This window comes from Homalodisca vitripennis, chromosome 6, assembly GCF_021130785.1.
Source record: "Homalodisca vitripennis isolate AUS2020 chromosome 6, UT_GWSS_2.1, whole genome shotgun sequence".
Lineage (NCBI taxonomy): Eukaryota > Metazoa > Arthropoda > Insecta > Hemiptera > Cicadellidae > Homalodisca > Homalodisca vitripennis.
The window spans coordinates 123,270,991-123,284,530 of record NC_060212.1 but is presented as its reverse complement, the minus strand read 5'-3'; positions in this window follow the sequence as shown (position 1 = coordinate 123,284,530).

Genomic DNA, 13,540 nt, shown 5'->3' with positions numbered 1-13,540 from the left:
TTATAATTATAAAAACATTAGGCCCAATATAATCGAAAATGTATTACAGTATAAACAAAAACTATAACTTTTCTATATATTAACTCACGTTATAGCTTGTAGATTTTTCTTCATGGACGCACTTTTTAGCCACTGATATCAGTTATAGAACTGGATAAATTTGTAATCCCATAAATGCTTGCATACTTACAAAAAACCATCAAGTAATCATGGAATAAATAATTTTACTTTATTTCAGCAACTTATAGTATGTACATACCAGAGTTTAGTATTAAATGCATTGGTCAGTATATACAATTTGTTCTATCCCCTTGGCTAAATGTATGTTTTTATTGGAAAATCGACGCAATCCTTCTGTCGAAAGTTTTTACAAATCCCTTTTAAACAGTTAGTTACGTAACTAACTAGGTTTGGGGAAGGAAAACGCATGTAATAATAATAAAACTTCTTACACTTGTAATTCTGTCGTTGAAGCTCTATTATATAGGTATTTATATCAGTTTCCAGCCTCATACAAAATGGCTGGAAATTGCAATGGAATTTAGCTATATATGGATCTTCCTAAACTGTGTAAGATTTACTGATGCGAAACATGATGCTATTACCTGTAACAGCGGATCATTGTATTACAATTCTTATATAGTTGGTTTCTACAGTATCGTTCTCTTAGGATTAGTAGACGCTATAGTATTGTCAAGTAGGGATTTCGGCTGAAGACGTCCCTACGTACCTCCGCACTCACGAGCGTAAAAGGTTGAGTTGAGGTCAGCCTGATACCTGGCATTTTCTGTCTCATCAGTCGTATCAGTTACCTAGCGTCACTGACCGGTTATTAAAAAACAACTTAGACCCAAAGCAATACGTTAGACGGACTTTATTTTATATACAGCCATAGTACAGCCAGAGTTTACCAGGCGTTTGTGATGTTTTGTAAAGTTGATATAGTGTTTATTTTTAAAGTTTATTCTGTCGTTATAGCTTTAGTGAAAAATCCCTAGGTTACTCATTTCACAGGTAAGGGCATTGATAATGTATGTAAGAAATTATTTAAAAATTGTAAAAATAAAGAACCTCTTGAATTGACATGAAAGAATATTACTACAACGAAATTTAGACGCTTGTGACACTTCTTTAAAAACTGTCCAAAATATAGAAGCGGATATTTATAGAGTGTTAGCTAGTTTGATAGGTATGGCTGCAATACAACGTCACAGTAAGACATGTTATGAAAAGAAAGAGATACCAACTCTGTATGAATTAATTGACTCTTATGTGATGCAGATTTATTTAGTGGAAGCTATGGTTCACCGCGAACAATAATAACAGATTTAGGATTTAGGTATAAGAAATTACAAAACAGTCATTAGGGTGTAGTTTCCTTCGTAAAATGCGTGATGTTGATTTGACAGAAATACATTTTTTGGATGAGGCGCGGATAATTTAGATTGACAGTAAAAGAACTTTTCTGGTAGACGACTCAATAAAATGCACTTTAGCATCTTCTTTACACGTTGCACTTTATGCAAAGGCAAACACCTAATTGTCTGTCACGTAGGAAGTTTTAGTGGTTGAATTACAGCCCCTTCATTGGTATTTGAATCAAAGAAAATTGGAGATTTCCACTGCTCATGAACAGTGCAGTATTTTAAACAATGGTAATTCAGCACCTAGTCTTTCCTCGTAGTGCTATAATAGTGTTGGACAACGCGCCATACCAATCCAGAATAAAAGCAAGGCAGCAAATTCTTCTACGTCGTTACTGAAATACTTGAGTGATACAAAATGTGAGGAATTCCATTTTATATAGATTCAAGCAAATGCTTTGAAAGCAGACCAGTAGAAGAAATAAGTTGAGAACGTATTTGATGTGGAATTCAAGAAGGACGGACTAGATCACCATTGCATGCAACAGTTTTTATAAACTTGGTTCCAAACAAATGGTCGTTCTCGTTAATGCGTTTACGGATTTCGTTGGAAAAAGTACCGTTGGAATTGTTACAAAAAATAGGTAGTATCTTGTCAAAGTTTTATAACGTATGTAAAACAGCTAATACCTACCAAAAGGCAGCATGTTTGCTGTTTCCGGCTTGTGCAAGCCTGCCTTCAAAGTGGTCGTGCTCGTTTATGCATTGACGGATATCATTGAAACAAGTATCATTGGAATTGTAATGATATTTTTGAAGTCTAGTTACTTGTGTATGACTATACTGGTTTTATTGTTATTTCACTTGAAAAATGTGAACAGGCACCATTTTGTTAATTTTAAGGAAAATAACACAATTATTTTTGTTCACTTTTCTCTTGCCTATCTCTGTGCCAAATTTGGTTTCTTTAACTTGACTAGTTTTAGAGGTAATAAAGTAAAATAATAAAATAATACATAATATAATAAATTAAAAATGTAATATGATAAATTAATGTATATAAAAAATACGTAATGGTGGCTAGCGGATTTGCCAGTCATTTCTCTACCTGTTATCATATATATGTATATAATCATGAATAAAATTACAAACAGCAGGTGTAGATAGATGAATAACAGGGTACAAAAAGGCCCAGCCCTAGTCTCCTGCATTTCAGTACTTGTGTATGTATGATCTGCAGTGTGTGAACGAGAATCTACCTGGGCCAGCCACAACCCTTATTTGCTAATACCATAAAAAAATCCACTTGAGAAAGTGGACGGTGGGTGATGGGTCTTTTACACGACTCGTCGTCGACCCAACGACCTTTTCTGAGATAATAACAAGTGAGACAGGGTAATTTAGTCTACAGATCGTTTGTGACCACGACCCTATTTTTGTATTTAAGGTTTTCTTCAAAGGTTATTTGTTACAACGACGCACTAAATTGAGTGAAAAAGGGTCGATTACTCAGTAACAGGGTGGCTTTCTCCTATTTAGTTAAATACTTGAAATAAAATGATTTATTGAAAGAACTAGGCTTTTCAGTTCTTTGTGTTAATGGCCCAAAACTTAGCTATGTATAACAAATATGAAAAAGGGTCTAGAGACAATAACCGATTTTCAAATCAATTTATAAAATTTAGTAATATGGTAATTGATACAACGATTCACTTAACTGTTCAGAGGTTTCGTTATGTCAACTGGGTTTGATAGCTATATCAACTCCATACAGCCAGATGATGTGATGTAATGTTGACACACAGCAGTTATACGGAGCTTCACTCATATTCGTGTAGCGTCTAGCTATTCTCTTTCAACTGTATTTATTAATAAATGTATTAAAGTAATTGCTTTTTTATTAATTTAAAAACATATTTATGTAACACTTTTTAACGGAAACAGAAATACTTTACAAACAGTTATGACAAAATTTATCAAATTAAAAGGATAAAAATACAATACAAATAATTTTAAATTATAGTTTAAATTATTTAAGTTAAACATAAATTGTAATATTGAATCTTAAGAATGTAGAAAAACTAGTAACAGTAATTAGGAGCAATGCATAATTTTAAACGTAATATATATTTTCTGTTATCCTAATAATAATATAAATGCGAAAGTGCCTTTGTTTTGCTTTCACGCTAAGCTATTCAACCGATCGTACAGAAATTTTACATATATATTCTTATAGTCCCTGGAATGAATATAAGCGTCTACTTATTTCGAAAACCCTCTGGACTAAGCCCCACTGGTCTTTAAAGCAGCAAAATATCCCATCTTGATCTCTAAAGTCGCGTGATATGAATTGAAAGATACTGTTAAATGTAATTAACTGTTTTGTATAAACATTACTTTATGACACATCCATATTTTAAATTAATTTAACCACTATTTTCAATTTATAGCGTGAAAGCATAGAGTACGCTTCTTAGTAAAAACATTTCCTATTTCAAATATTTCTGCCATCGCTGTTGCGCACAGAATAAGAAACAATCCAGATAATAAAATGAAAAATCATATTAAAAATACATTTAACTGTACATTTTAGGATATATTAAGTATGCAGTGCTTGTTCAATACTTTAATGCATATATATAAGACAAACTTTCTATCTAACTTTTACTACAACTTTAAAGACTGTTATAAAACTCGCATTAGTTGTCTATTAACATTAGTAGGCATCTCAAGCCCTTTTATATGTGCATATATTTTCTTTATCGGAAAACAAGACAAACTCAACTAAAAAAAATATATTAGGACGAGATTATGGTTATTAAACTACAATGACCCTAAATATACACTTTTTGGCAGATTTTCTTGGTCGTGGCAACAAGGGAAACTCAACATTGGAGCTGGAAATATAATTCACATTAACCAGAACTGTTCATACACGTGGATACTTTTATTCTGAAAAACCACCCACAAAAATGCTTTTATAAATAATTTAAAGAAAATATATTTTATGTAAACATAGCAAATATTTGTGACAGCTAATATGGTATTACTTTTTATTTACATGAATAAATAACGACTATCGTTCTATGATGCAGATAGTAATGACAAATAGTATTATCTAGCTTTTATCATATATGGCAGCAATGCCAAGTTGAAACTAATTAGTTTATTTTGGATTTTACTCAAAGACCAACATTGTGGATGTGTACATTTAGGGTATTGAATTTTGTTTCTTTAGACATTTTGGCACATGGCATATTTACAATAGCTGAAGGAAAACAAAATCACGGAGGGACTGGGTATTAAAATTATTTAACATGCCATTCATTCGTGACAACTATTTGAGGAAACAAGCGAGCGCACTGAGTCCGTGATTGTAACGAGTGGAATCACAAAGCAATACACGAGACACTAAACTCAATTTTCGTTACAGAAAGTCGTCAAGGGGACTTCGAGTCTGATTTAAACTGTTGAAGCATGCGATACTGATTACATACAAAAACTGATATAATTCCTAGACTGAACAAAGGAAATAGAATGATTGATTGAGCAGGGAATGGAATCAAGAACATGTAGTTTACTGTATCAGATTTACAGATATTTACTCTTTCGAAAACGAATGCTGAGGATACTAACAAAGGCAGCAGCATGCTGGCTGGCCCGCAAAGTAGGCATACATTTCTTTTTATGGAATTTAATTATCTATAACTGTTATTAGTATATTAGGTTTAGTAGGTTCGTACATGCATTATATCAACTCCTCCACAGTAGGGATGACAACTATCATAAATGAAGTATTGAAATGTATTTGTATTAATGATGTTGATTTTAGTTTTAATTTTTAACTTTCAATAACAATATCTATATTCATTAAAACAATTTTTAAAAACTGTAATGTTTTGAATCCAACCTCACTAAAAAGCTATATAAAGATTTATCAATATTGTATCTCGGAGCAAAATAGTAAACTCCGATTTGGTGTCGAAAATACATTTAATTCGAACCAGAAATGTTCTTAAATGTACAAACCCTGCAATAATAATTGCTCGCAATATCGCTTAACCTCTAATCCCTCCTAACCAAGAACACTGAAATATGGATACCTGATATGTGACTAATTCCATTTCAAAAATAACATAGAACTCTATCGTATTACATGATAAGTGATCAATCACTGAGATAGCTATGAACTTCTACTTTGAAGTTCTTCCACATTCACTCACATTCCTCATAGTTCAAGAGTTATTAATAGTGGCTTTTAATTCAATCAAATATTCGAAATTCTGCATAGAAATTGCGGTCAAAATGGCGGGTATGTGCTAGTAATTACTAAAAGTTAAACATGCTGTTCGATCGAATTACTACAACTTAAAATACAATTTTACAAATAAGTTTTATTCTCTGTATAAACATTGGAATTCATGCCAAATAAATGAATTATACTGAAAAACTGTTTTATCATGTAATAATTAAATTTATCAATACAAATTAAAGTGTTATTCAAGTCAAGTCAAAAAGTATTTATTTCTTCATCAAAAAACATTTACATCTAGATTACATACATTTCCTTAGGTGAAATAAAATATACTACAATAACTAATTACGTTGCTGTAAAACTCTATAAAATAAAATTTAGAAATTAATTCCCAAACTAAGTAAAAAACTTGTGTTTTGAGAATGAGTCTTTTAATGTACCGCATTGTTACTTAATATTTCATTGCAGCTTAATTACAACAAACTAAAAAGAATTTCTATAAAAATAATTAAAATTTCTTTAAAAATAAATATATAAATATTCAGAAACTAAAATTATTAATTGATTGTGTTTTTAATAATTTAAAAAGAATATACTAAAGATTTGTTTGGTTATATGGGAGAAGACTATGGCAGTTGCAACCCTCCCACCCCCCACCTAATGACTCGTACGTCCCCAATCACTCACACTCACATACACCCAATACACACTACTCGAACAGCGCACACAAACACACACCGCACACACTCATACACACCGCACACACTCATACACACCGCACACACTTATACACACCGCACACACTCATACACGCTAGCGCACAATGACAAACACATTTGTACTACGTTAGGTCGAAAGTTAAGTTTATATTTGTTTTTTATCTATATATTGATGTTATAATTTGTTCAGTTCTGTCCCTTCCAACCTCCAGTAACCATATATTAACTTTCTTTTTATATGTCGTGTTTTGCTGTAGGTCTTCAGGTATATTTCTGTATAAATAGTGGGCTATAACGAACGGATTAGTGGTCGAGTAAGTTCTTAAAAGTCTTGGTATACGTATTCCAACATTGTCCGCATTTCTAGTGTTGTAGTCGTGAGTTATTTCGTCGAAGATTTCGTCAAATCGCTTGTGTATATGCATCAACATTTTTCTAACAAATAACTGTCGTATGTCAAAAACTTTTAAGTTGTCAAAAACAGAATCTGTTGTTGTCTGTGAATCTGTTGTCATGTGTTATTCACAGACTCGTTTTTATTTTCTTGTTATTAACTCCTCAATACACTATTAATTAGCTCTATATCTCTTAAATCACAAATAATTCTCACTGTGTATTAAATCAAGTATATACTCAATGTTTAGTAAATGCTTTTAATGACTGCATTTAATATTAGAATGTCACACATATTTTATACAAATTAATGCTGATTATTAATATGTTAGGTTAATTAAAAATCAGCGAGAATTATAATGGTTAGTGGATAAAATGTAGGATTTACTACATTGCTATAAAAAAAAACTTGTTTGTGTTACATATTGGTGTTAAGAGAATTTGAACTGTAAGGATAGGTTAAAGGACTACAATATTTTTAAATATCTTCGTTATTGAACAGTATAATTATTGTACAAAATTACATCCATTTAGACTATGTTGACAAAACAGTTTGTCATTTAATTCCTTATAAGGTAAAAATCCTTATAATGTTTTACATTAAATTAATTAGATTCATTGTATTAGATGTTATGTAAGGTGTTTTCCTAGCACCTGTACAATTTGAGGTTAAGTTAACCCCTTGCCGAATTGCTTACAGCTGGGGTTGTTTAAAAGGTCGATCTAATAGTCTGTTTCAGCAATATTCACAATATGCGAAAAATGTGGTGGCTCAGAATTCATAAAGCAAACTACCAGCACAAGGCTCAGTCTTTAGCTTTGTTCGTCATAGCAACACAATTTAGATCAAAATATGGTCGCGGACGGTTTTGGCAGTATCGCTTCTCATAGTGAGAAGTGACAGTAGTCCTACTACTCCTCACATTAGAACCCTACCACAAGTGAAACAGGGAATAGTCTACAACAGGTACTCACCGTTACCTGTCGCAAGCCAAACACACTATAAGTTACTTATAAAATTTACATACTAGGGCAGAGGACAGCCCTACTACTACTTATGGTGGAGGAAAGCTCCATAAAGCTATAAATAACATGCTGTGGCTGAGGAGTACTCTCTTTAATAATCTAATTGGTGGAGTAGCACTCCACAACAAGTAAAAAATAATCCCCTCTGATTATACAAACGATATGTATTTATGTCTAGTATTACCCTTAAATCTTACATTTAATATCATTTTAGTCGCGTCACACTGTACACACAAGTAATAAACATGAAGGGTCCTGCATCGACCCGTACTAACTTGACTTAGAGACTTGTTGACGATCTCTCACCATCGCTAGAGTAGTTTTCCCTTAATTTATAATGTATTGACGTCTTCCTGTTATAGCTCGAATGAATGCCCTGACATATGTACAAAGAAATCTACTAAGAAATACTCAACAGTATTTTTCAAGCAAGAAATATCATGTAAACTACAAAATTATCAGCGAAACAATAAAATACTTATTGTCGTCCGAAATGTCTTGTCCGCTGTTTATTGAAATATGTAAGAGCTAGAAGAATAGCGCGATTTATCTATATACTATTACATTCCTAGATAAGGCTATTCGTAGCATGTTCCCTTTACCTTATAAGTTTGTGAGGTACGACGAGCGCCATGTGAAAATACAATCTGCATCCTTGTCTCGAGAGGGTCTGCTGGCTTATTAGCAACTAACTGACTCCTGGTCCGCCTTACCCTTCTCCCTCGACGAGCTCCTCGGGACTATAAGCGGGGCTGATCAGCTACCTTTGTGAGAAAGGGTGGGGGGCAGACTCGAGCAGTTCCGACAACCACCGAAAACCCCTTACATTTGCAAGTCGGTATGGGAGATCGGAACTGTTCTGATTTCTATGATATATTTTGCATTAATGAGTAGTAAGGTTATAATGTAAGAAAATAAAAATCCATTTAGCTTTAAAATTCACTTTATTGAAGTTGTATAGGCTATCCGAACAGATCTAAAAATCATTTAAATTATACAGAATGTCCCGTAACCACTTGTCGTCAACATTTTAGCCAACTTTGGTATAACTTAATTTATTGGTTTTTGAAATAATAATGTTTTAATAAAAACACGTATAGACAGATGGATGCGAAACTAAGCATAGGGTACCCATCTTAATATGGTGAAATATGTTTGTAATGACCTGAGCAATAACGTGGTATACCTTTACAGAGAGTTTACGGGACAACATCTATAGAAAGTATACTACAATAAGGTTTAATCGAACAATTTAATTAATATTTAATGTATTAAAATACTTTCGTTACTTTTTACGTTACAGCATTTATACTTACACTTCCTTGACACCTCAAAAGATAATATTGACTAAATATGATATGGTGCATAACGAATATTGCAATAAAGTGTCATAATTTAATCATATTTTGCACATAGGCTAAAAATGGCTAAAAATAAAAATAGAAATTTTACTTACTATTTCATTGCAACGGCAAGCCATTATAATTAATATGAAAAAGCATTTCATTCATATGCAAACTGCAACAAATCTTAATGTACGATCATTCATTGATAGTACAATAATAATTAAGTTAAATAAGCTTCAAAAGCTGTAGTATCACAAGTTAAGAACTAGGAACTAAGTGGATCAAACCACAAATTTCTGAGCAAATGTTTAGCAAAATATGAAAATATAATAAAATTATTCACGACTACCTGATTTGACAAATACAATAAACAACACAAATGACATTTTTATCAATTCAATTTTATTTTAAAGAGATTGGTAGTAATGTAACTGAAAAATTCAGTTCAGGTACGAATATATTTTTGGTTTCGAATTGTAAACACCACTTTTATGTTCCGTAGGTAGACTATGGACCTTTAAGTTATACGTTATCTGATATATGTACGTCCGTCATGTATTACCAAAAATGTTGCTCTGCAACTACTTGTCAGATCTGAAACACACATTTTTGAGGTGGCTCAACTCAAAGAATTAAAGAAAAAAATATTTTACATTGTTTTCAAATGAGAAGTAAAGTTATATTAAAACTTTTTTATGTCTAGTCTGTCCTATATGGTAAAGGGATTGTTTTCCAAATGAAAGAACAGATTATAATGAGAACAACAATTGAAACACGTATATTGAAAAATATCAGCGAGGTGCAGAGTTTGTTTCACATATTGAACTCACAATCTAATTTTGAAAGAAAAGAAAATAAGTAAGAGTGGCCATTTATGCAATGCATACTTAAGCTAGATTTAGTATTCGTTACTCTAGGCAAGTGTAGGTGCGTAACTTTATAGTGCTACTTTAAAACCGACTTTTCATATAAAAATATTGACTATTTTTAGTTTTTTTATATGAACTTAACTACAAGTAAATGAAACGGAAAAAATACGAAACTGCCGTTAAATTGGGTTTAAGTGCAAAACATTCTATGAAAAACGTGATACATATCAACTGTCAGAGCAACTGAAGTGAAATGAGGCAATCTGTTGTCTTTCTCGCAACCCGGTCTCGATCACTCCGGGTTGTTGTCCCACGTCTGGAGCGAGTTTGCTGCTGACATGGTAGACCAGAGAGAGGTTCCGCCAACTCGAAGTGGTACAGTCCACCGTCACCACACTATTAAACCCAAGTCCAACCCTATTTCACATCCAACTTAGTTGGAAGTCGTGTTGCCGACCCGCTTTGACAAAGTATAAAAACACTTACCAAACATTATGTGTCCCGACTTCAAACAAACCTGGGCCTGGTACGGTCTGGTTTGTCTAACCGGGTCGAAAAGTGTATGGCCGGCCTATGTCACCGGCGACCATTATGTTAATAAGTTGCTTGGACACTGCTGAAGGCGTTCCAGTCTCAGCGTAAATCCATACAGACTGTTACAGAAAAACATACCCAAGTAGCAAATGACTTCAATCATTATTTTGCCTCTGTTGGGAAAAACTTACCCGATGCGATTGAATCGGGAGAGCACCTAGTGGTGAGCGATAGCGACTACAGACTGGATACGACACTTACGCTACGTACAATGACAGAACTTGACATAATACTACATGTGACAAATGTACGTGGAGGCTGTGCCCCGGGTCATGATGGAGTCTCTGCACGTGTACTCAAGTACAATTTAATTACTTTTATAAAACCACTGCTATACTTCATCAATTTATGTATCACCCAGGGAGTACCTGTTAATTTTAAGGTAGCTAAAGTGTATCCTTTGCACAAATCAAACAACTTTACTGATAAAAAAAATTTCCGTCCGATATCCCTAAGTGTCTTTGCTGAGGTACTGGAGAAAGTAGTTAAGGAACAGTTCATACACTTTTTGCACGTAAACAATGTACTTTCTCAGCATCAGCATGGGTTTAGAGACGATAAGAGTATATCGGATGCATTGTTTGATTGAAATAAAGAATTAAATAGTGCAATCTTAAAAAACAAAAAATCAATGCTAATTATTTTAGACCTCATACAAGCCTTTGACCCTGTCGACAGAAATAAGTTGCCGAATGAATTAGAACAATTAGGAATTAGGGGTATGGCCCTTACCTGGTTTCAAAGTTATTTTACAAATAGAAAACAATATGTTTCAATTTGTTATGTTAGTAGTGATGCAATTTTAATGTAGACTACGGTGTAGTTCAAGGGAGTACATTCAGGCCTATTCTGTTGTTATATTTAACATTATTTTCAAGCTAAATTTAGACATAAAAATAACATTATTTGCACACCCTTATTTTTCTTAAAGGAGATACAGAGGCGGATGTGAGACGAGAAGCATTAAGTGATTTAATGTTATTGAAAAAGTGGTTTGATCAGAATGTCCTCTCGTTAAATATAACTAAAAACAAATTAATGCCAATCTCTCTGAATTCACAATTAGATTATGTTTTAGACAATCTAATCCTACATAGTTGTGATGACCAAGTATACCTGTACCTGCGAAGCAATCGAAAAAATAAACTCATATAAATATCTGAGTTATCTTAGATGTCCGTTTGAAATGGTCAGATCATATTGAATACCTCAAATAAAAGACAGGAAAGTATATTTTTTCCTTTAAGAACCTTAAGAATACTCTTGCCGTTCATGAAATGAAAGTTTCATACTACGCATACGTTCAGTCACTTTTTGCATTTGTCATTTCTTAGAAGGCAGCTTACAAATCAAAGCTCGATCCCCTGTTCACAGTTCATAAATCAATTAAAAGTAGCTTTTAAAGTATGTAATGGATTTCCAACTTCCATTTTATTTTAAGAAAATACAATTTTTACAATAAAACTGTTTTGTTATATACAATTTCTTTTAATTCGCATAATATAAAACACACGCCATTATAGATCTACAGGAATTCTACCTCTGCAATGAACTGTCTTTTTCAAACACCAACTCATACTATCTAGCTCACGTGCTTTTTATAAATACCAATAAACAGTTTTCAAATTTTAGTTTTTTTTTAACTGAAATGTCTACAATAATTACTACAATGAAAGTTAACCAATGTTTGTTATCAGTGTCTATTGAGTATGCAGGGGGAGTGCCGTCTACGAACTACGGGTCTGACCTGTGAACGGCCAACCCTCCTTCCCATGATCTTTCGTTATCACTATGACAGTCCTATTGTAATCTGCGGATATCCTGCTAATCATTGCTGCTTATATACCCTATTGTAAACTTCTTTTACATTAATATTATATCACGCTAATCACCTACAAATTAAATTTACACAGTTTTTAACTTTTTCATTGTATTCTCAATTTTTACTCAGTCCGTTATTTATTTAAGCGTGAGCAACTCAAGTCTACGCACAGGCATCATAGCCCATACAAAATCATTTCTCAAGGACAATGTTGCCTCTAGGAGTCTATTTTACAAGGGTTATTGCAGTAAAGCAAAACAAAACTATGCCCCACAGTTTATTTTAATATTTACAAACAGTGCATCACCCCAGGCACAAAACTACAATTTATGCTGGAAATACCAATTAATTTAAACACATAAACAGAGAGACCTATTATTACAACTATATTTTAAAAGTCCCATCTGAAGACGGCGTTGTCCAATGTCCATGATATCCTAGTCTGTGGTCCTTGGCTGATGGTCCGTGAAGTTCTGACTCCAACTTGGTGATGGACAGTGAATGTCCCCCTTCAGATGCTCCCTTTAGAGAGCCGCCCCTGGTGAGCTTCATTTATCGCCACCTTTATCGGCCCGGTCGCAGTTAAGCCACCATCAATAGGTTAACCTTTGTGCTTCCTCCGCAAACATAGGGGTCTCCACTAAACTTTCGCAGTAGACCTATGTTCGACCACAAGCATGGCTTTAAATACAATGTACTACAGTTATTTTACGTTTGAAAATTCCACTCGTGTTTATTTGTAAATCTTGTGACAAATACCGTGTTCTGTATTATGTTTTTGTTCGCAGTGCTGCCAATTCCACCATACATTGTTATTATACCTATATTGATTATAAATAACATAACCATAAATAACCAATTATTGGCTCACGTTTTACAGTCCATTTAAACACTTTTCAAACTTATTTATCTAAATGTTCATAATTATACTCATATTCATATGTCTTATTCATAACGAATTTTGAATTGTTCAATAAACATTCATTCTTAAATTGCATTTAAAATAACATATTTTTAATCCCAAGGGAAAAGCAATAATTCTCAATGGGTTTGTGAATATATTTGTGAATTATAAGTTATATATGTAACAAGGGCTTCGTCATAAAATAGTAGAAATAGTATCAAACAGTTATAATAAAAGAACTCAATTTA